General features: G+C 35.3%; 1 protein-coding gene across 3 annotated transcripts in view; it reads left to right on the top strand.

Moving 5' to 3' along the window:
• Positions 1-21065, top strand: part of Mgat4c (MGAT4 family member C) — a 160015-nt gene that overhangs the window by 124180 nt on the left and 14770 nt on the right. The window contains exons 2-4 of one of the 3 annotated variants that reach the window (XM_013350306.2): positions 1841-1890; positions 19358-19525; positions 20678-20772. The gene's annotated coding sequence lies outside the window, so the exon portion shown is untranslated. The remainder of the gene's footprint in view (positions 1-1840; positions 1891-19357; positions 19526-20677; positions 20773-21065) is intronic. The other 2 variants (XM_026784575.1, XM_005358114.3) reach the window with 2 other exon arrangements.

Genomic DNA, 21065 nt, shown 5'->3' with positions numbered 1-21065 from the left:
TGAAAAAGCATGGGATAAAACTGGACTTGCTGAACATAGCGGACAATGAGGACTACAGAGAACTCAAGAACAAGGGCAATGGGTTTTTGATCCTACTGCACGTGCTGGCTTTGGGGGGGCCTGGGCGGTTTGGATGCTCAACTTACTAAACCTGGATCCCCTTGGACTTCCCACAGGTCAGGGAACCCTGATGGCTCTTCAAGCTGAGGAGGGAGAGGGACTTAATCGGGGGAGGTGGAGGGAAATGAGAGGCGGTGGCGGGGAGGAGGCAGAAATCCTCAATAAATAAATAAATTTAAAAAAAAAAAAGAGTAGTTGCTACTCTTACAGAGGATCCAAGTACAGTTCTCAGAACCTGGTTGGGGGGGGGACTCATAGTTGTATGTAAATTTATTTCCATAGATACCCACACTCATTGACACACAACTCTATACACATGTACACATTTGCACAAATATAAGAAAATATTTACAAAGTCAATACATTTCCAAACAATAAAGTAAGACAAGTAATGATGTTATAATTCTTAATATTATTACTAAGTTTTGACAATCTTCACATTAATGATTTATCCACTGAAGATATCTGAGTTAATAGCCTGTGGATTTCTACAAATGAATGTGATCTTATGAAATTAATATTTACTTGGGGCTGAAGTCAAGAAAATAGCATCATTACTCCTCCTATGAGATACATTAGTAATTCAGGGTAGCACCATAGTAGTGGTTAATTTTTAATAATATAAAAGGTACTTTGATCTATACAATAAAGCATTAGTGATAATTAACACCATATTTATTTCCTATTCTTCCTTTGGTTAGGTAGATGCAAATGACTTTGGAAGTAAGCAATTCTTACAGAATCTGTTTGACATTTTCATTGTATTATAGCTTCGGTTTTACTGTGACTATCCTTGTTAACATAGTCTGGCAGACATTCAATAGCAAACTGTGTTCCAGGCAATGAATTTATAATGTTGTAGCAGCAACAATCTCGTGAATGGTGTGAGCCCTTATAGATGATGGAAAAATCAATAACTTGGATAAATTGGTAGCAAACTACCATATGTGTTCTTAGGTGAAGAGAAACTCAATACTGTAGACTAAAATTACTTTCATATAGAGAATAGGCCAGAACATAAGTGAAACATTGAAATGTATAATTCATTGTTTAGTATAAAATCAATTATGTTAAAAGATAATTGTATGTGTTACATTTGTAGTATGTTATGTTACATACAATTTCAATTTTTATTTGATGACATTAAATGTATAGTTTAATTCAATGAAGAACATTTTATAATAGGTATCATAAACTATGCTAAATATGTTGTGTATTTTATGTATATTTATAAAATGTAGTAAGTATAAGGATAAGTCAGTTTCATGAAAATAGCCAATTTTTATAAAACCTTGTTCATCTTTTATTTCTTTATTTTGCATCCTGACTGTGGTTTCCCCTCCCTCCTTTTCTTATAGTCTGTCACCCCAACATCCCTTCTACTATCCACTCCTCTCTGTTTCTATTTAGAAAAAGGCAGAACTTCCGTGGTTCAAAACTTGGTACATGAAACTGCAGTGAGACTAAGCACCTCGCCTTGTTTTAAAACTGGGCAAGGCAACCCAGAATGAGGAGTAGGGTCTCAAAAGCCAGTAAAACAGTCAGAGACAGCATGGGACTAACCGAGGCCCTCTGCATATATCTGGTAGTTGTGTAGCTTGGTCTTTGGGTGGGACGCCTATTAATGGGAGAAGAGGCTGTCTCTGGCTCTTGTTCATTTATTTAAATTAGTGATGAGTTATTGGACTACATTAGTAATATTCGATTTTCTTTATTCCAGGGCAACAATAATTTTTATACAGGACAGATTATGACAACTTCTTTCTTAAGGTAAGATGGGTGAAACAGTTATGTTCTGAGGGACTGTACACTCTATTAACAATTAATTAATTGTTAATAGATTAACATAATTAAAATTTGCTGCTAGTAGCTGTATTTTGTTTTGGTCTAGGGATTTTATCATTACTTCCAAGGTCATAATCCTTTTGTTCATCTGAATCTCTTTTGCAATAACTCTGAAGATGTTTCTAAGTCAGCTATTGAGAAGAATATCTATAGCTTGGTGTTTAATTAAAACAGAAATATGTTAACCATTAAAATAGAGTAATGGGATAAAAATGAACTATGGTTAAGACAAAAAATAAAGTATGCTAATATAAGTAAGATGTCTCCTAGTGAGCCATTCACAGATATATTAATATCTTAAATTTTCCTAAACATACAAACATATTGGGCTATTAATTTTCATGAACCTCCAGACTCTTCAGTTAATTTCATGGGCTGTTTTGTTCTGTCTGCTTTGTTAGTCACAAGTTGGCTACACGTACCCAATAGCTTGGCCAGATTAGAAAAACAAAGGTTTTTTTTTATTATAAAGATGCTAACACTTGAAGCTTCATGTTTTTCAGATAAGTGTAAATAGAAATATTTTTCTTTTTTGACTTAAATTCAATAACTAACCTCTGCTAACCCTTTATTTCAAACTAATTTATGACATCTACAAATTTTCAATCTTTTCCTTCCATAATTCTGTTATGCTCCTATGATTTCTTTCCCTTCCCTAAAGCGAGGACTTTTTAGCCCATTAATCTCAGCAAACTATTAAGTCTTGTCAACAGAGAAAATGGGTAAGGACTTTGAGTGAATAATTTGAAGAAAAAGAAGTAATTGGTGTTTCTCTTCTGATCTTTTATACGCCTCAAATAATATAACATATAATGCTTTTGAGATTGAGGTAATTATGGTTATTACATAGTGCATGTCTAAAAAAAAACAGTATGTGAAGAGCCTATTTTAAGTATATGAGGTCTTGCTGGAGGAATTACATCATTAGAGATGGTCTGTGCAGGTTCATGAGTTCAAGCCTCTTTCTTTCTCTGTGTGAATGAAATGTGATCTCTCTCCTTTCTGCTCCTCCCACCATGCCTTCTCCACCCGTGATGGAGTCTACCCTTCTGTAACTGTAATCTAATATAAACCCTCTCTTCTTCAAATTGTTGGGTTTTTTTTAGACAGGATATTTTATCATAGCAACAAAGAGTAACCAGCACACTCATGTTGATTGGGTATATAGTAAAGTAGCTGTCCTTGTTGCTCCATGGCATGTAGTGTGAATTTTTACTCTTTTGGCTTTTCCAGGGGCCCGTCACCCAGCTCACAAATTAATCACACACAGGCTTATTATTACCTATGAATGCTCAGCCTTAGTGTGATTTGTATCTTGCCAGTTTTTCTTATCTTAAATTATCCCAACTACCTTTTGCCTCTGGGGTTTTTATCTTTCTCTTCCGCCATGGCTGCTGCATGCTGGATACCTGTTCCCTTGCATCCTCCTCCCTTGTTGTCTAGTTGCTCTTCTTTTGTCCTCCCAGATTTCTTCATCTGTTTATACCCTCTGCCTGCTAGCCCCACCTATCTTTGCTCCTGCCTCACTATTGACCTTTGGGCTCTTTATTATGACCATCAGGCATTTCTGTCTGGACCTACATTTTAAAATCAACTGCATAGATTCAATACCTTAACCAAGAGCAAAAACATATACACAAGACGGTGTAACAAAAAGAATCTTAAATTGGTAGCAATATACAAAATCATTTTAACAAGAGTAGAAACATATATGCAGTGTGTTGTAATACAAATTACCTTAAATTTGTATCATTATACAAAATTCCTTTAAATAAAAGTAAAAACATATATACAGTGTAATAAAATTGACTTTAAATTTGTACCCATAAACCAAAATCCATGTCAATGCAAAAGTATCATCTTAGATTAATAGTTGTCTTTTTATCCTATATTCCCCGAAATATAACAAACATCCATGACCCACAAAATTACCAAAGGCCACCCACAGCCCCTTTTCCCTTGAGAATGTGGATGTTTCATTCCCTAGACTGCTTCCTGCTGGATGTGGATGAAGTATTTTTGAGATCCCAAAGAAAAAATTAGAGGTAATGGCCAAATCCTGGGAAGAGCACGTATAACCGTTGTTGATAGATATCACTTGTCAAGTCTCAGGAGGTCTCCCCTGATCAAATCCAATCCAAATCAATATGGAAAAAATCCACAGCCTCTTCTCCGAAGCATTTTCTATTTCCATTTGAGAAATGCATTTTTGAGTATTTTAAAATTTAAGATATTCATAAAATATCTAGGCTGGTTTATTCCCACAGCCCCTTTTTCATTTTTAGGTCTCTAAGCAGCCGTCCTTTGCTTTTCAGCAATCAAAAAATTCAAAATCAACATGACAGCATATAAGATCCTAACATCCTGTGTGTTTCTCTTCTTTACGTGGCTTTTTTTCTTTCATGTTACTTTTACCGTTTTTTGAAAACATCACTTTATTACTTTTAATCTCTTTATTTCTTTCTATGACTGCCTATAACCATTTTCTTTATTTCTTAAGGCTATGCACATTGTAAAACACACTGGAACCTGTTTAGAGATTTTTCTGTCTGGATTTTTTTTTTTTTTTACTGTGTATCTTTTCGTCTTTTTTGACCCCAGGAGCAAACATTAGACTGTTAAATTACTACAACTGGATATTCCACATGCTCCAGCAGCTGGCTCTGCCCAGTCTGGGGTTGAATCCTGAGATAAATCTAAAGCTTGTGCCCTGTTGAAGGTCCTGACTGAGAACTACATTAAACCTTTCTAGCTATGGAATTTGGTACTTGAATAGCCACAAGTGGTTTTTTACTTAGCTTGCCATTTCTAGTTTCTATTTAGGGCTCCCAGCTGAACAACAGTGCCTGTTTTAAAGGGGCCGCATACTATTTTTTTGTTTCAGCTTTTTCATGCTCTAGATGGTTATTCGAGTCCAAAGTTGGTACACCAAAATATTGTGTGATCTTTACGTCTTTTGACCCACCATCCAGCTCCCAAATAAATCGCAGGGATTTTATTATTACTTTTGAATGCCTGGCCTTAGTGTGGCTCGCTTCAATGCCAGCTTTTCCTATCTTAAAAAGCTTTTCCTATCTTAAAAAGTTCTTAAAGAGTTCCAACTACCTTTCGCCTCTAGGTTTTCATCTTTCTCTTCTGTAAATCTTACTCCAACGTTACTGGGCTGGCCTTTGCGCTCTCTTCTCTTTGTTCTCTTGTTGCTCTTCTTCTATTCATACACGCTGGCCTGCTAACCTTGCCTATCCTTGCTCCTGCCTCACTATTGGGTATTCAGCTCTTTATTAGGACAGGCAGAGTAACACAGCTTCACTGAGTTAAATGCAGTATAAACAAAAGTCATACACCTGAAAATAATATTCCCCAACGATAGTACAAATATTTAAAAGGGTTTTTTTTTTTTGTTGAACAAATGTATAACCATGCCAAATGGATTAAAACAGACATATCCTAGTTAAGAAAATGTCATTATTATGATCCTGTACTCGAACCGTGAAGGTTTTTGTCTTTTAATTCTAAGATTACAATTGTGTACTATTAATTATGGTGAGCTCAATTGATTAAAATAGCTTTTTTTAAGAGCAAACTAATTTCATGTCTGGGAAGCAGGTTTATTGTGTGTGTGAGGAGAGAGTGACTGTGTGGGGGTGTTTGTATGTGTGTTAGTTATGTTTTTGCAAGAGCACCTATGAGTGAAGGCATACTCACACATTTAGCTCTCTGTGTGTTCAGGCCAGAGGTCAACCTCTAGGTCCATTTCTCAGAAAAGCTATCAACTTTCTTTGTAGCAGATTTGCTCCTCGTCTTGAATCTCACCAATTAGGCTGGACCAGTGGTTCTCAACCTTCCTAATGCTGCAACACTTTAATACAGTTCCTCATGTTGTGGGGACCCCCAAATATATAAACCATCCGACTATTTTATTGCTTCTCCTTAAGTGTAATTATCCTACTGTAATGTAAGCATCTGATATGCAGGATATCTGATACGCAATCTGCAAAGGGGTCCGTGATTCACAGGTTGAGAACTGTCGGGCTATACTTTCCAGATCGCGCTGTTTCCATGTCTCCAGTACTGCAATTCAGTGTGTGATCACTGGATGCGGCCTTCTTATGTGAGTTCTACAGATCAAACACAACTTGTCACATTTTAAGGCCAACAGTTTCCCAACCAACAGTCATTTTGCAGGCCCTAGATTTATGCTCTTAATGGGATGAAGTACAAACAGATAGCACAAATGAAGTGCATGTAATCAAAGGAAGGTAGGCGACTTCACCAGGAGGTCCCCACAAAACTACAACACAGGAACATAAAAAAATGTAAGTTTTTATTTGCATTTTCATTGGTCCATTTACCTTTACTGTATCTGATAGAAATCCATAGGGTCATAAATAGAAACAATAGTGATGACATTCAAAACTTACTACTTTTGACAGAACATGGTATGTGTGTGTCTATATCCAGAGCATGATGTTGAAAAATATACCCTGGATGTACCAAATGAATATAATGATTGAGAGTGTTAAATTGATGGCCAATTTTTATTATGCATACTGCAAATATTAACTGAGCTGAAAATACATGATAAGTCACATTTGGTAAAATCTCATTATATTCAAGAAAAGATATACATTAATAATTCACATTCAAGCTAGGTTGATGTCTCAGCTTTACAACTATGAGAACCTGTGTTACATCCCCAGAAAGAACATTTTATCATGAATGGTGTTATACCATTTTAATTATATGACTGGTGATTGGAGACAGGGTGGTCCTGAGGCTTGCTGGACAGCACTCTAGTTTCCTTGATGATCTTCAGGCTTTTCAGACCTGGTCTCAAAAGTACAGCTGGTCAGAGCCTGGAGAACTCAGGTTGTTCTTTGGACCGCAAAGTATGAATTCACAAGTATAAACACAACGTACACTGACATGAGCAAACACATTCACATACACATTCCAAAGATTGATTTTCATCTGATAAATATGAAATATATGTTTGAGCACATTTTGTCCATTTAACTAGACAAGCACAAAAATCAGGCAGTTGTTTAAATCATAAATATAAACAACTGGATACCAGATTTAAAAAAATCATTAAATGAATTCAGTGTGGAAAACAAGCAAGTGTTACAGTTTTGACATTGGTATTTTCCTTCTTCAAGTTTGTAGTGATAATTCATTTGTATTTTAATAAATAAAGCTTACCTGAAGGTCAGAAAAATGAAACAGCTACACTGGCCAGCCTGATAAACCAGGCAGCGATCACACATGACTTTAGTCCCAGTACCCACACACACTAGCTTGCCTTAGAAACCAGGCAATAGTAGTACATGCTCTTAATCCCATGGTAGGAGACAGCTCTCAGTTTCAATCTCATTCTGGGGTTTCTGGGAAGCAGGATCACCATTTTTCAGGCTGAGTTGGAGGTTAAGAGCCAGTGGCTGATTGTTTTGCTTTTCTGACCTTCAGGCCAGCTTTATTTATTAAAGTAAAGATGAAATGCCACTACACAAATTAGAGAATTTTTACAGTACGGACTACATACCTCTTTACCTCAAAAAGGATCATACAACTAAGAGGAGACACACTAAAAATTTTTGCAGCTTTCATTCCCTTTAGAGTCTTGCATAATTAACTATAGAATTGCATAATTAACTATAGAATTGTAGGCATAATGCCAATGAGTCATTAGTGAAATTAACAAAATGTCAAGAAATTTGAACAGGGAAAATTGTAGGAAATAAGAATCTTCGCCTCCAAGTTGAAGAATTTGTTTTAAATGATTCAACTAATTATTGTATGTGGGAGTGAGCTATGACTTTGTATTCTATTTTCTACTACTAGATATTTATCTTGAAACTCATCTTCCTTTGTGGAACAATCAGATTGAACGTACAGTCTGTGAATGCTATCACTGAGACACACCCCTTGCTATTCTTCCTTTGCATGTTCGTAATGGACAAGTCAATCCTCTTAATGTGGATATTTTATGAAAATCACAACATATGAACATAGTGGATGCTATAATAATGGTATGTTGTTGTTGTTGTTGGGTTTTTTAGTCTTATATAAACTATGTACTGATTTTTTATTGATCTTAATAAATTTACACATCGTCACGAATTATTCTCTTTCTCTTTTTTCCTGCATCCTTCTTTAAATGTTTAAGATTCCTTAGTTATCATGCACTATTGTGTAGGAATAACTTAAACGAATTCAATCAAATAAGGAAATATTGCTACATAATCACTTCTACACCCAAGTAAAAAGGAAGTGTTAGAAACAACAACGTGTATAGAAGTATATAGGCTATTTTTGCACTTTGATTTTTTTTTTTACACTTCACTATGATCCTGAGAATGAAACAGATGTGAACCTATTTTCTCAAATATCATTACCCTTGGGGTAAACTTATTACTGCATTGAATGTAATTGTGGTGTTCATAATAAATGAATTTTGTACAAGATGCTGAAGCCAAGCTTATTATATCTGGCCCTCAATAGCAAAATGCACAACCATATATATATGGCAGTAATAATTACTGACCACATTAAATACAATTTCAGGCACAGTATCAATTTTGATGTTACATAAGAGTATTATCCTCCTGTAAGAGACATGTTTGATGCTGCTGTTGGTCACTGGATTTAATAGCTACATGAAAGACTATACTCTTAGACAATATGGACAATTTTGCATCCTTTCAAATATACCACAATGAATGTTGGGAAAGCTTTAGTTAGACTCATTCCCATCTTTATCAAACAGAGGGAGTTATGTGCACCCTTTGTATTGATTTATTTCCTCTTGGCATAAGGGTGAGTAAATGATATTCACCTTTCTTTCCAGTTTGCATATTCTAATTATGTTTGATTTTATGTCATTTTGAACTTTAATAAACGTTTAATCATATTTGAGTGACTTAGTCAAAGATATTGGCCTCTATCACAATATAATTAAATTATGCAGAGAAGCAATACGGATGCATTTGTTGCATCTAAATCAAGTTCTTCCATCTTTACCCTCTTCTAATTAAGTTCTTTTAATTAAAAAAACTTTTATGGTACTGGGGGTTTAAGTTGTGCCTTGTGTATGTTGGGCAGACACTCTATCATGTGTGATGTAGACCACAGACTCATATCGCTCTTTTAAAGGCATCAGCCTAGTGTGTTGACCTAAAAGACCCTCAGCAAGCACTGGAAAACTTATTTTTTCCACTGATATTCATTGTTGACTTTGATCCAGTCAATTTGGTCATTTGAAATGTTTTTCTATGTGTTAAGGATGGTATAAGGTATACCAACTCCAGAATTTAGTATTATGAACTTCGTTCCTCACTTGAGTCAAAACGATACTAGCAAAACAGCAATTTTCATTCCACAACCTGCTTTCAAGTTCAGTGTCATAAACATCACACAAATTGTTCACATTCAGCCCTCCTTTTTATCATAACTTTGAAATTTTAAGATTCAAAAACCTAAGGGCAAGTTTATATGATGTAGCTATTCAGCAATGCGAAGATAGGCAAATAGCTTAAGACTCTGAGCCTCTGAGTGTGCAAAGTCACATGACTTAAACCATTCATTGCCATATGTTTTCTTCCTTTCTGTAAGGTAAGTAGGTCATTCATGGTTTGATATATGCTTCACTTTCAGTGCGCTCTTTTTAATAGGCATAATAAACAATCACATCTCTGTTGCTCTCTGTACCTAAGAAATTTGTTGGCCATCTTTCAATGAATGCTTTTATACTGTCTCCCAAACTGCACCTGTAGTAAATTTAAATTAAAATCTAGATACCCAACTTTCATTTCTCTTATAATGTCATAATAATTATACACATAGTAAAAATACACATGGTAATTAATAATATAGAGAGATATTAAAAGGAAAATCTGGGCAGGATTCTAATTGCAGTGTGTTTATCCTCTGAGCCTTTCATTAGTTCTATGGAAAGAACCATCACTGAAGACATATCAGGCATATTCACTGAAGCAGATACACTGAAGAAAGCAATAATTCATAGTCATTAATAAATATTTAAGAAGTTTCTATCCTCTGTTTTCTTTAGGGATTTAGACTTCTGACAGATTTAAAACAGGAAATTGCGATTACACAAAGATAAAGGAGAAATACGGATTCTCAAATATGTTACAGGGTTTTTGTTATTTTGTTTTTGTTTTGCTAGATTTTACCAGACCAGAACTACATGAAAGCATTTTTAATGTATTTAAATAGGCTATTTTAAAAATGTACTAAAATAGACATTGTATCTGCAAACTTTCCTTTGTAACTATGCTAACCACTTACCAATGACAACAGATTCAGGCCTGCCATGATGTTCCCTGGATCTTGACCTTCATTTTCCAAGGCTCAGCCTTCTTTACAGCTCTTCTTGTCTTGAAATAATTATGCTATATGCTTTTGCCTTAAACAAGGGTGCATTCTAGCGAGACCTGAAACTTTTGCCTTTGAGTGATTCTATTTAATTGATTGGCTCAAATGCTAAACCAATAAAACTATGTGATACCAGTCAATTGAAAAACTCAATCCTGTTATAAACACAGTATGTTTATACTTTATGACAAGTCATAATTAATAAACAAAATCCTCAAAATTTGTATTCATGTCAAGAAAGCATGTTATAATTCTGTCACATATGATAATTTTGATAATGCTAATTTATACAATGCTCGTGTATTACACAATCTATTGGGTGGCACATAGCTACATTTTAAAATCATACAGACAAAATTTCTATACATTCTAAAAATGAAATGTGAACTCAATAATGCCACGTTCAGGGTAGGTCAGAGTTAAGAATTAAACTGCTGTGCATTTGTCCATGTACAAAGCACTAGTTGCTTTAACTCAATAAAAATAATAATAACCCTTGAAGTCAAGTACTGATACGATGATCAAATTTATGAAACTTGGTGTAAAAGCTGTTTCTAAAATGACACAACCACAATGCTCTTCCAAATCTCCTTAATGTCCATATTCTCTCTCTAAAGCTGATACCAAAATGAGCTGGCATTTGGGATTACCCTAAAACATAAATAAGGGTTAGTTAAGCACTTAAGGATGATGAAATTTGAGATGTAGGAAACAATGGAGCAGATGCACCTGATGTAACAGTTGATATCACTTAGGAAAAAAAGAGGCTTTTTTTTTTTTGCTAGATTGTTATTCCTGAAATGGGATCCTATAAACAAAGTCAGAGATGCAGTGGCCAACTTCAAACATTTCTACTAGGTAAACATAAAGTATCTACTATTTGCTAAATGTTTTCATATAGGTGACTAGACCTAGAGAAAACAGGAGCTTTATAAAGACACCACTGTTATCAGCATGAAAAATGCAATAAAAGAAAAAGGGATTTTGACATGGCAGTCAATAAATATCTGGTTTAATGATGAAGACACAGTAGTTAATATTTTTGATATAAATATTAATCAAGAACAAGGCTTCTGCTTTTGATCAATGTATTCTCACCAATATCCTCTTTGATCATTTTGAGAACCAAATGTGTAATATTTACTAAACGCTTGACCCTGTGTCTAGTAAGTGTTGTTGCTATAGTTACCAGCAGAAGCAAGGGATGGAGACCTTTCACTTATAGGACTGACTTCAGGAAGGAAAAAGACAGCCTGAAGGAAAAGACAACAAACATTAACAGAACAGTGTCAGAGACTTTTGTGAGATACAGTAGACTGTGAAGGGTGAGGTGCTGGGTGCCTCAAGTCCAAGTGACAGAGTAAAGGAAGTTAGAAGTCATCACAATGTTTATTAAACACAGTGGTACACAGCTGAGACATATTAGTCAGACAAGCAGCACTTCAAAGGGTTGTGCTGTTATAATTAGCCAGAATTTTTAAAAGCAGGTTTAAGAACACATCTCTCTCTCTCTCTCTCTCTCTCTCTCTCTCTCTCTCTCTCTCTCTCTCTCTCTCTCTCTCTCTCTCTCTCTCTCTCTCTCTCTCTCTCTCTCTCTCTCTCTCTCTCTCTCTCATACACACACACATGGACACACAAACACATACACACACGAGAAAGAGAGAGAGAGAGAGAGGAGAGAGAGAGGAGAGAGAGAACACCAGAAGAGCAGAAGATACAAACAAAACATCAATTAGGCTGAGAATACGCAGAGTCACTGGTGTCTGCAAGTGGGTACCTGTCATGGTGTCCCTTAGTTTGGGAGGAACAAATTTCATCTACTTTTGTATATCTCAAGTCCAACTCCAGAAAAGTGGCACACATTCAACATGGGCTCAGCAACTTTATTGTAAACAAGCAAACAAGCATGTATTGTGCATAATATAAAGTCTGTGATCTATAACTGACTTGTAATAAAATTTGAATAAATGAATTCCTCCCTCCCTTTGCCATTTATATTCTAATTGGACAACATCAACTCTCAGAAAGACACAAGAAGTAAATCTTGTGTTGCTTGGTTAATATATTAGGTTACAATTTCCCTTAAGTAATAGCAGTATTAATTGCTTCCAATTTCTAATTGCTTTCCTAAACATCCATTTAGCAGAGTAACACTGGATATTTAATTATACTGGGAAAGGCTCTGCAACCAGATACTTTATAATAGTTTAGAAAAAATATATTCATATTTGTATGATTATGTATTATTCAGGAACACAGGTGACACAGAAATATGACAAGTATATCAGTTTATTAAGAAAAATAAATGAAAAGACGCAATTTATAAACCAAAGCCAAATGATTTAAATCGTGTATGAGAATCAAACTGAATAAAAATGCTTAATCTATGGTTCTGGAGTCACTTCTAATATTAAAATCTGGATGTTTTCAAAACAAATATATCATTTGAGAGGTCTTACAGTTTAAAATCTCTTATGTATAAAGAAAGCAATATTCTCAAGTCAAATAAAAAGGGCTGCAAACAATGATTTTAAAGTGATTATAACATAGTAGAGAAAACATCTGTAAAGATAATTTAAACAATAAATAAAATATTTATTAAAGCTATGAATGTTAAAATTTGATATAACATTGTTATTAAATCCTAGAACATATAGCAAAATTACAAAATATTAGAACATTAATAATATGTATCACATATGTGATTTAAGGCAGATTCTTCTGTAGTAGGTTTTCATACAATTTCTGAAATGGTCTTTAATTTTAGCTCTCTCTCCTCATTTTGTCTTCTGCACCCTCTCTCCCCTTCATTCAGGGACAGTTCCTTTGAATATAGCTCTGGACTTTGTAGGAATTACAGTCAGGGAGATTGGAAAACATAAGAAAATCTATTTAACTCTCTGTCAAGCACAATTAATTCAGATCTTCTTAAATTAATTAGATAAGTGAAGTATGTAAGTTGCTCACTATACACCTAAATTTGCAATAATATTCAGTACATGGGATGTTCTACAGGATTACAAAGAAATGAAAGTGTCCCTCATAAATCATTGCACTAAATTTTTTCCATTATAACTTATATTTAAATATTAAGTATAAAGGTATATTATAAATATTGATATCACAGAATTTTCATAGTAGAAAATAATTTGGATTTACATAAACAGATATTTAAAGGGGGAGACTTACAGAAATATCTTTCATATTATGTGCATATGCAGTATATATGAAGTAATAAAAAGACAGCGTGGTTCAGTATGTCTTAAAATACTTGTAGAAATAATATCTGTGTACACACATGTGTATACATGTATGAAATGCTCTGACAATTACATTATAAGAAAAATGTTATCTATAATTAAGGATAGAATAAGAATAAAAAGAATGTTTGCAATTAATATAATTATAATGGCTATGTAATTTTTATCACAGCATTTGCTGCTTACTTTCTCTCTCTAACCCAGAGCTCATTATATACACCAAGCTAGTTTCAATATTTGGGATCTATCTCTGTCTTAGCCTCTTAATACTGGAATTGCAGAGATGAAAGACCATACCCAGCTTATTTTGAATCCTCTATTATGACAGCTATAAGCTTTCATAGCCAGTAACATAACTATGCCATTGTAACTTCTAAATTTAAATACATTTAAAATACATAGATATAGGTATGTACCTGTGCTAATTCTTCTTAGTTAACATTCATAAAAAAGATAATAGAAAAATAGCCAAATTTTATATACTTATTTATATAGATAAATACATTGTAAATGGATTATGATATTTGATGATAAATTAAATTTGGCACTTGAAGGAGAAATGAACACATAATGACAAAAAACACACTAAAGTCATGTAAATCTCTGGTTTGAACCGAAACACTGATAGAAGTTGCTAAATTTCCATTAAACCCATTGATTTTTTTTCTTAATAGAAAATAACATTTCATTGTCATTTATTTGAGTTCCTTGAAGATTAAAAAGGCAATGCATTATAAAGTCCTATAATATAGTGGCTTCAGGTTTCTATAAATTTTAAAAAGATGAGTGATTTTATAGGTTTAATAGGTACTTTTGCTTATAATTTACATATAATTCTCCAAACACATATAAATATTGTTCTATGAATTTCTCAAGATACCTTAACAAAGCTATTTATTTCTCCAGTGGCATACCTAACTATTGACTATAGTAATATTAACATTTTAGTTTGTTCCCATGAGAGGTTACCTTTTTACATATTGCATGTAACTCTTTCCATTTAATTGATTATCTACATATAATCACGATTCAGGGATAGTTTGATTTCGCATGGGAAACGCTGCTAGATAGATTAAAATGATGAACAGAAAAATTGGTTATCACTGTTGAGAATATGACTTCCTTCTAAATTGAGTTTTTCATTACAGGTTTTCATTATGCGCTCAAACCGCAGTGTTCTAATCAATAAAGTAATTCATACCATGAGAAATGAGAAAGATGACTCAAAAGTTGACATAGCTATTATGTTTAAGGGACTGACAATAAATCCATGTGACTATTTCCACTTTACAACTCATTTTTCTATATAGAAACCCATGTGATAGCCCTCTTAGAAAATTTTGATTAGGAGAAAAAAATGAAATCGTGGTTCTGCTTCTGTCTGAATATAAACAAATTGGATTAAAGCTGTCTTATATCCATTACGGTCCATTACTGTAGCTGGACTTGATCTTGATCATGACTTTATGAACTGAAAAGAATATATTTACACAGCTTCCAATTTCAATAGAGATTTTAATCTAAAAATGCTTAAAATGTGACTATTCCATTGTTACTAATATCTCTAGACTAATGATGCTTCTTGCTTCCAGTTAATCAATTAAGTGTGAAAATTACTATTTCATTTCACTTGAAGGCTAATAAAAGCATTTCTTATATCTTTGTTTAGATAGAGTCTGAGACATCTAATTATATATTAAATGTTGAATTACACCTCTAAGCATATGTTCCATAAAATATATACATGGTGATTTTTCACAACATGAAAGAGAATAGAAGAGGAACACTTTACAGTTACATATAGAGAGGTCTGCCCTTGAACTTCAGCTACTGGACAATAACATTTGCTTTCAAATAGTCCAAAGTAATCGCTCATGATATTGTCTTCTCTGTGTGAATGTGAGTGTGAATGATATGTTTGTGCATGTGCATGTTGGTGTGTATATATTTCTGTGCATATTGAGGTGGCAGGAACCTATACAATACGGCATGTATATTTATGCCATAAGAAAACTTTGGGAGTGATCCGGGCATTCTATCTAGTTGTTACTTGGACATCTAGAAAATCTTTTGTCTTAGCATTAGCATTCTAGCTCCTTGCTGTGGTGAGCTGGAATTACTGACTTTTTGTTGGGATCTTACATGGGTCATGCAATTTTATCAAGCTTTTAGCGGGTCCTGATATCAATTTATCAACACCGACAAAGTGCTTTATGCACTGAGTCATCACTATCATTCTTGCTAATTAAAATGTTGCATAACTTGTCTGGTGAGATGTTTCAGTGGGTAAAATTGCTTGATGCCTATCCTGAGAACCTGTGTTTAATCTCTAGAATAATCATCATGGAAGGAGAAAGCTGACTCCCACAAGCAGGTTTTTGAACTCCACATGTGAATCACCACCACATGCGCGCGCGCGCACACACACACACACACACACACACACACACAAATAATAAATGTAAAATAAAATAAAATTATTGCATAATAGAACACTCAAACCAGCTTATGCTTTGTCATGATTACTAGAATATGTTATCTTGTCATATATCTTTTGGACACTAGTAAGACATTAAGATTATAGGAGGAAGCAACTGTCTCTAACCAAAACACGTATTTTTGTTGTTGCTGCTACATTTGCTCTACTTTCTGGATAAAAGATTGTAGACATTGTTCCTCTTACAGACATGTTGTGTCTAGTTAAGCATCAATATTCATTTCAAGAAAAGAAATCCAAATAGATGATTATGATTTTTTACATGAACTTCTTTGGTTTTAGAATTAAATAACAGATTTGGAATTTAATTTAGAATTTAATAAAGTTTCAGAAAAATCAGTGCTTACCTAAAGGAAAGCAGTGTTCTCTCCGTATATTATTTGAACATAGAAATGAATTTAAGTGTGTTGTTTCTACACATGTATGCTATTTGGTACTACTGGATACAAGCTAAAAGCTAATTTACCTGATCTCTTGCACTGCGGGTATGCACGCTGATCTTTTCAAGGTAGTTCATTTATTTTATTTGTACTATTCTGGAAAGTGTACATACAAGCTTTTAGCCCTCCATGGTAGAAGCATTGTTACTAATAGGATTCAATATTGCGGATTTAGTCAAATTTTACCTTGACTTTCAAATATGGATTTTATGTGTCTCTGTTAAGCGACTTTTGTGGATGAGGGTGGATAAGAAATCTATGGTTATAACCAGCGACTTATCATACCCTATAGCATACTCACTGTGTCCCATACTCCTCTTAACACTGGAACTGAAACTTAAGTGTTACAGTCAGTATGAATGTTTCTATTATTTAGATACAGTTAGCTGTTACAGGAGTCTTATGCCAGAAGCCTAGTCTCTACGGTCATGTAGCCTGAGCACTAGACCCAAATATGATGTACACACATACAGTCAGGTAAAACACCCACAAATGAATAAACAAGCAAACAAGCAAGCCTGTCTCAAGTCCTTTTCTGCCTTTCTGTCTTGCTACAGCCCCTCTCTTGGACTTGTGACGTCATGAACCAGGTGGGTCTCATGACGTGCAAGCAGAGATGGGTCTGCTTGATGTCAGTCTCTCAGTCTCCATTGAAATGTCTTTAATTGTTTTATGCAGCAGGAGGCCCAGAGTATTTCATTAACTCAACAGGAAATGGAATAACACAAATGTAGTATAATGTAGTATAACACCAGATTAGTTTACTAAGGGTTTAACAAGGAGCATGACGCATCCCTTTAAGGTCGCTGTGATTGCCACTAAAATTGTTGCTTTAGTGTCCAGCTCAACTCAGAATAGATTCAAGGTTAGAGTGACCCCTGGCACAAACAAAGGTCTATCTATGCTAAGAAACTTTGACCTTCCCACTGTGGCTTACGTTCTACTCAGAAACTTTCTTCCTTTCAAATCCTGATGATAAGTAGAAACCAATGGGGAAAATGCCGTTCCGAAAGCGAAGCACATGAAGTAAGTGACGCTGTCCCTCATTTAGTTAAACTCCCTTGGATACTGAAGAGCATTGCCTGGTCTATCCAATCTAACTTTCACATTGGCTGTTTTCATAATAGGTGACAAGGAAACCCCCAGCCTGTCAGTGTTACTAGTTCTGTCTACATTGTAACTTAACGCGATAACGCGAGCCACAAAAAAGTAAATCTTGCAAGGCATTGCTGTGAACCCCCAGGAATGGTCTAGGCTGCCATCCTTTTTCACCTCACTGCCACATACAGCCAGAAATGAATGGCCTGAAGAGAGATGACATAAAAACTCTGAAGGGGAGAAACAATTACATTGGCTGCTATCAATATTTGAGACTTCTGTACCAAATATAATGATAATCATGGGTTTTTTTTTTTTGAAAGCCTTCTGAAGCTTTTGCTATGTCAGCAACGTTCTTTCTATTCATCAGAAAGTATTGACTGCTGCCCTGAGGGCATGTTCAGCCTTCCACAAAGCAAGGGAGAAAAAAAAATTGGGCAAGCATTAAAAAAATGCAAGCCAAGCAAATCTGATACACTGGGGGCCGCATGTCAGAGAGATGAACAGTTGACTGGAACACTTTTTTTGCATGTTTTCATTGATGAAAGGTTAAATGTTATATACAAATTCCCATATTTAAAAGATTAATTTACTTTATTATTTTGTTAATTATAACACCTACAAAACAAAGAATATGTTACAAGTTGGTGCCTTGGGGTAGATTAATGTAGCAACATTGATTTATACGGATAGGGATTTGTTTCTTTATTTTTTCCTCCAAAATCCTCATGTGGCCATAACATAATATTTACTACGAAGGGGGGAGTGAGAAATATTTTTTTCTGTTTACCATGAAGGTCTGGAGAGTGAGGAGATGACTCATTAAAACTGGGCAGTTTATTACAGGTAGCCCAAATTTTAGAAGCACGATGGACACACATAAGCATCTGGGTTGAAGCAAACAGCTTTTTTGTTGTTATTGGTTTTTAGCTTTTAGTTTTTCGAGACAGGGTTTCTCTGTGTAGTTTTGGTGCCTGTTCTGAAACTAGCTCTGTAGACCAGGCTGGCCTCGAACTCACAGAGCTCTGTCTGCCTCTGCCACTTGAGTGCTGGGTTAAAGGCATGCACCACCACCACCTGGTGAAGCAAGCAGTTTTGCAGTATAACAATTCATCTGTCACTTCTTGAATTTCAACATCAATTCTTTAGTAAATGAATGTTTTTACTGCATTGATAAAAACTAGCAAATAAATTCCTATAGTGGTAGTTTCTCAAGGGAAAAATATTTTGACATTTTTAAAGAGAGCGTATTTGCTTCCATGAACAATAATTTGAAACAAACATTACTGATTCATACTATTCTAATAACACAGTGAGCATGTCTATATGTATATGTGTGAATTCATGAAGGTAAGTAGAATACATTTTAGAGTATCTGTCCTTAGTGTGTACCTTCTAGAACTTCTTGTAGTATTTGGATTTTGATACTGAAAAATCAAATAATATATTACATTTTCTGGCTCCCAAGTACAAATTAATTATGCTAAGGGTCTACTAAATACCCATGTGTGCATACAATTATATTTATGTAGGTGCATACAAACTGTCTTGATTAACGAGATATTCTGCGTTCAGCAAAGTTGGGGATAGAAGCTCATTAAGGATTTTGAACACTGTCCAGAAAGAATAATTACTTTTAGATTGATATTGTTTCCTCCTCCCACTTCTATAAATACATTTAATAACTTAACTATTTTATTCAGGTTATCCGGAACATGTCAATCATGTCAAAAGTCCTCAATGTGAGATTACAGCAGTTTAACGGCTGGATATCTGGAAAAGTTTACACTCCATAGATGTTGAATTTTAGTTTCCTGCCACTTCCTGTGTGCTGTTAGCAAAACATAGAGTCAAGCTTACAGAAGGGCAAAGTGAGTGAGTTTGACAATCATCTTTCCTTGTGATCATTTGATTCTCATTTGCGAAAAGTACAGAGTTCGGCATGCCAGCCCCTAAGATGAAGCCCTTTCACACCTTGTAGCAATCAGACAGTAGTTATTTGAGTTGATTGCTCAGATATCCTGAGTAACTCTAGTCCAGAAACTAGATGCAGCACCTGAGGCTTCCTTATTTCATGATCAGCATTGCAGCAATTGCTGAAGGTTTTCTGTCCACAGTCTGTCTCTCTGCTGGTAACACTAAAATGTATTTTCTCCATCTGCACTCTGGGTAAAATTATTTGACCTACATAATCATCAGTGGTCTCAAATAATATGTGTCAAACCAGCACATCCATTTCAGTTAACGAGGGAAAGATTCAATCACAGTGCAACACGTTCTTGTAGCTCTCCATCTTCTCTGGGTGTTCCTGGTAGACGTGACCGTGGCAGACACAGCAGGAAGAGATGCCACCAAATCCTCTGGAAAACGCATCAGCCCCCCCCCCCTTTGAGCCTGGTTTCTGTTACTCCTTGTTATTATTTTAACAAGGGAATGATGCATAATTGTCATTGCTATTATTAAATGCTCCCCTCTAACTCATCCCTGCTCCACTCCTGAGAAAAGGGAGGGCCTCCTGTGGAGAGTCAACAAAGCTTGGCAAATTAAGTTGAAGCACGGCCAAGCCTCTCCCCTCAGCATCAAGACTGAGCAAGGAAGCCCACCAAAAGGTGTGGGCTCCAAAAATTAAGCTCATTCACCAGGGATACATCCTGGTCCCACTGCCAAGGACTCCACAAACGGACCAAGCTACATAACTATTAACCACATGCAGGTGGCCTAGGTAGATCGCATTCAGTTGCACCAGTTGTCAGTCTAGAGTTCCAGAGATCCCAAGACTTCTGATCAGCTGTTTCTATGGGTTTCCCCATCGTGATATCAACCCTATCAACCCCTACCTAGATCGTATCATCCATCCTCCCTCTCTTCAACTGGACTCCTGGAGTTTGGTCTGGTGCTTGGCTGTGGATCTCTGCATCTGCTTCCATCAGTTACTGGATGAAGGTTCTATGATGACAGTTAGGGTAGTCACCAATCTGATTACAGGGGAAGGCTAATTCATGTACCCTCTCCACTACTGCTAGGAGTCTTAGTCGGGATCATCCTCGTGGATTTCTGAGAATTTCCCTAGCACTGAGTTTCTCTATCAAGATATGGATCAACTTCAACATATGTCCAGGTACACTGAACCTGATAGGAGAGAAAGTAGGAAGTAGCCTTGGGCATATATACTCCTTATACTATGTTCCTTACATCTGTTTAAAAATTAAACCTAAAATTCAGTACAAGTGATCAACGGTAGTCAGTTTCTTGATAAACTTTCCAACTCATACCTGGATGTTTGAATAGGAGTAGATAACTTTAAAAGATGTTTGATTCTAATAAAAAAAATATTTTTAAAAAAATGACAACCCAGGTCGGGCGGTGGTGGCACACGCCTTTAATCCCAGCACTCAGGAGGCAGAGGCAGGC

This window comes from Microtus ochrogaster, chromosome 24, assembly GCF_000317375.1.
Source record: "Microtus ochrogaster isolate Prairie Vole_2 chromosome 24, MicOch1.0, whole genome shotgun sequence".
NCBI classification, from domain to species: domain Eukaryota; kingdom Metazoa; phylum Chordata; class Mammalia; order Rodentia; family Cricetidae; genus Microtus; species Microtus ochrogaster.
The sequence above is the reverse complement of the archived record's forward strand: the minus strand, read 5'-3'. Positions and strand labels throughout refer to the sequence as shown.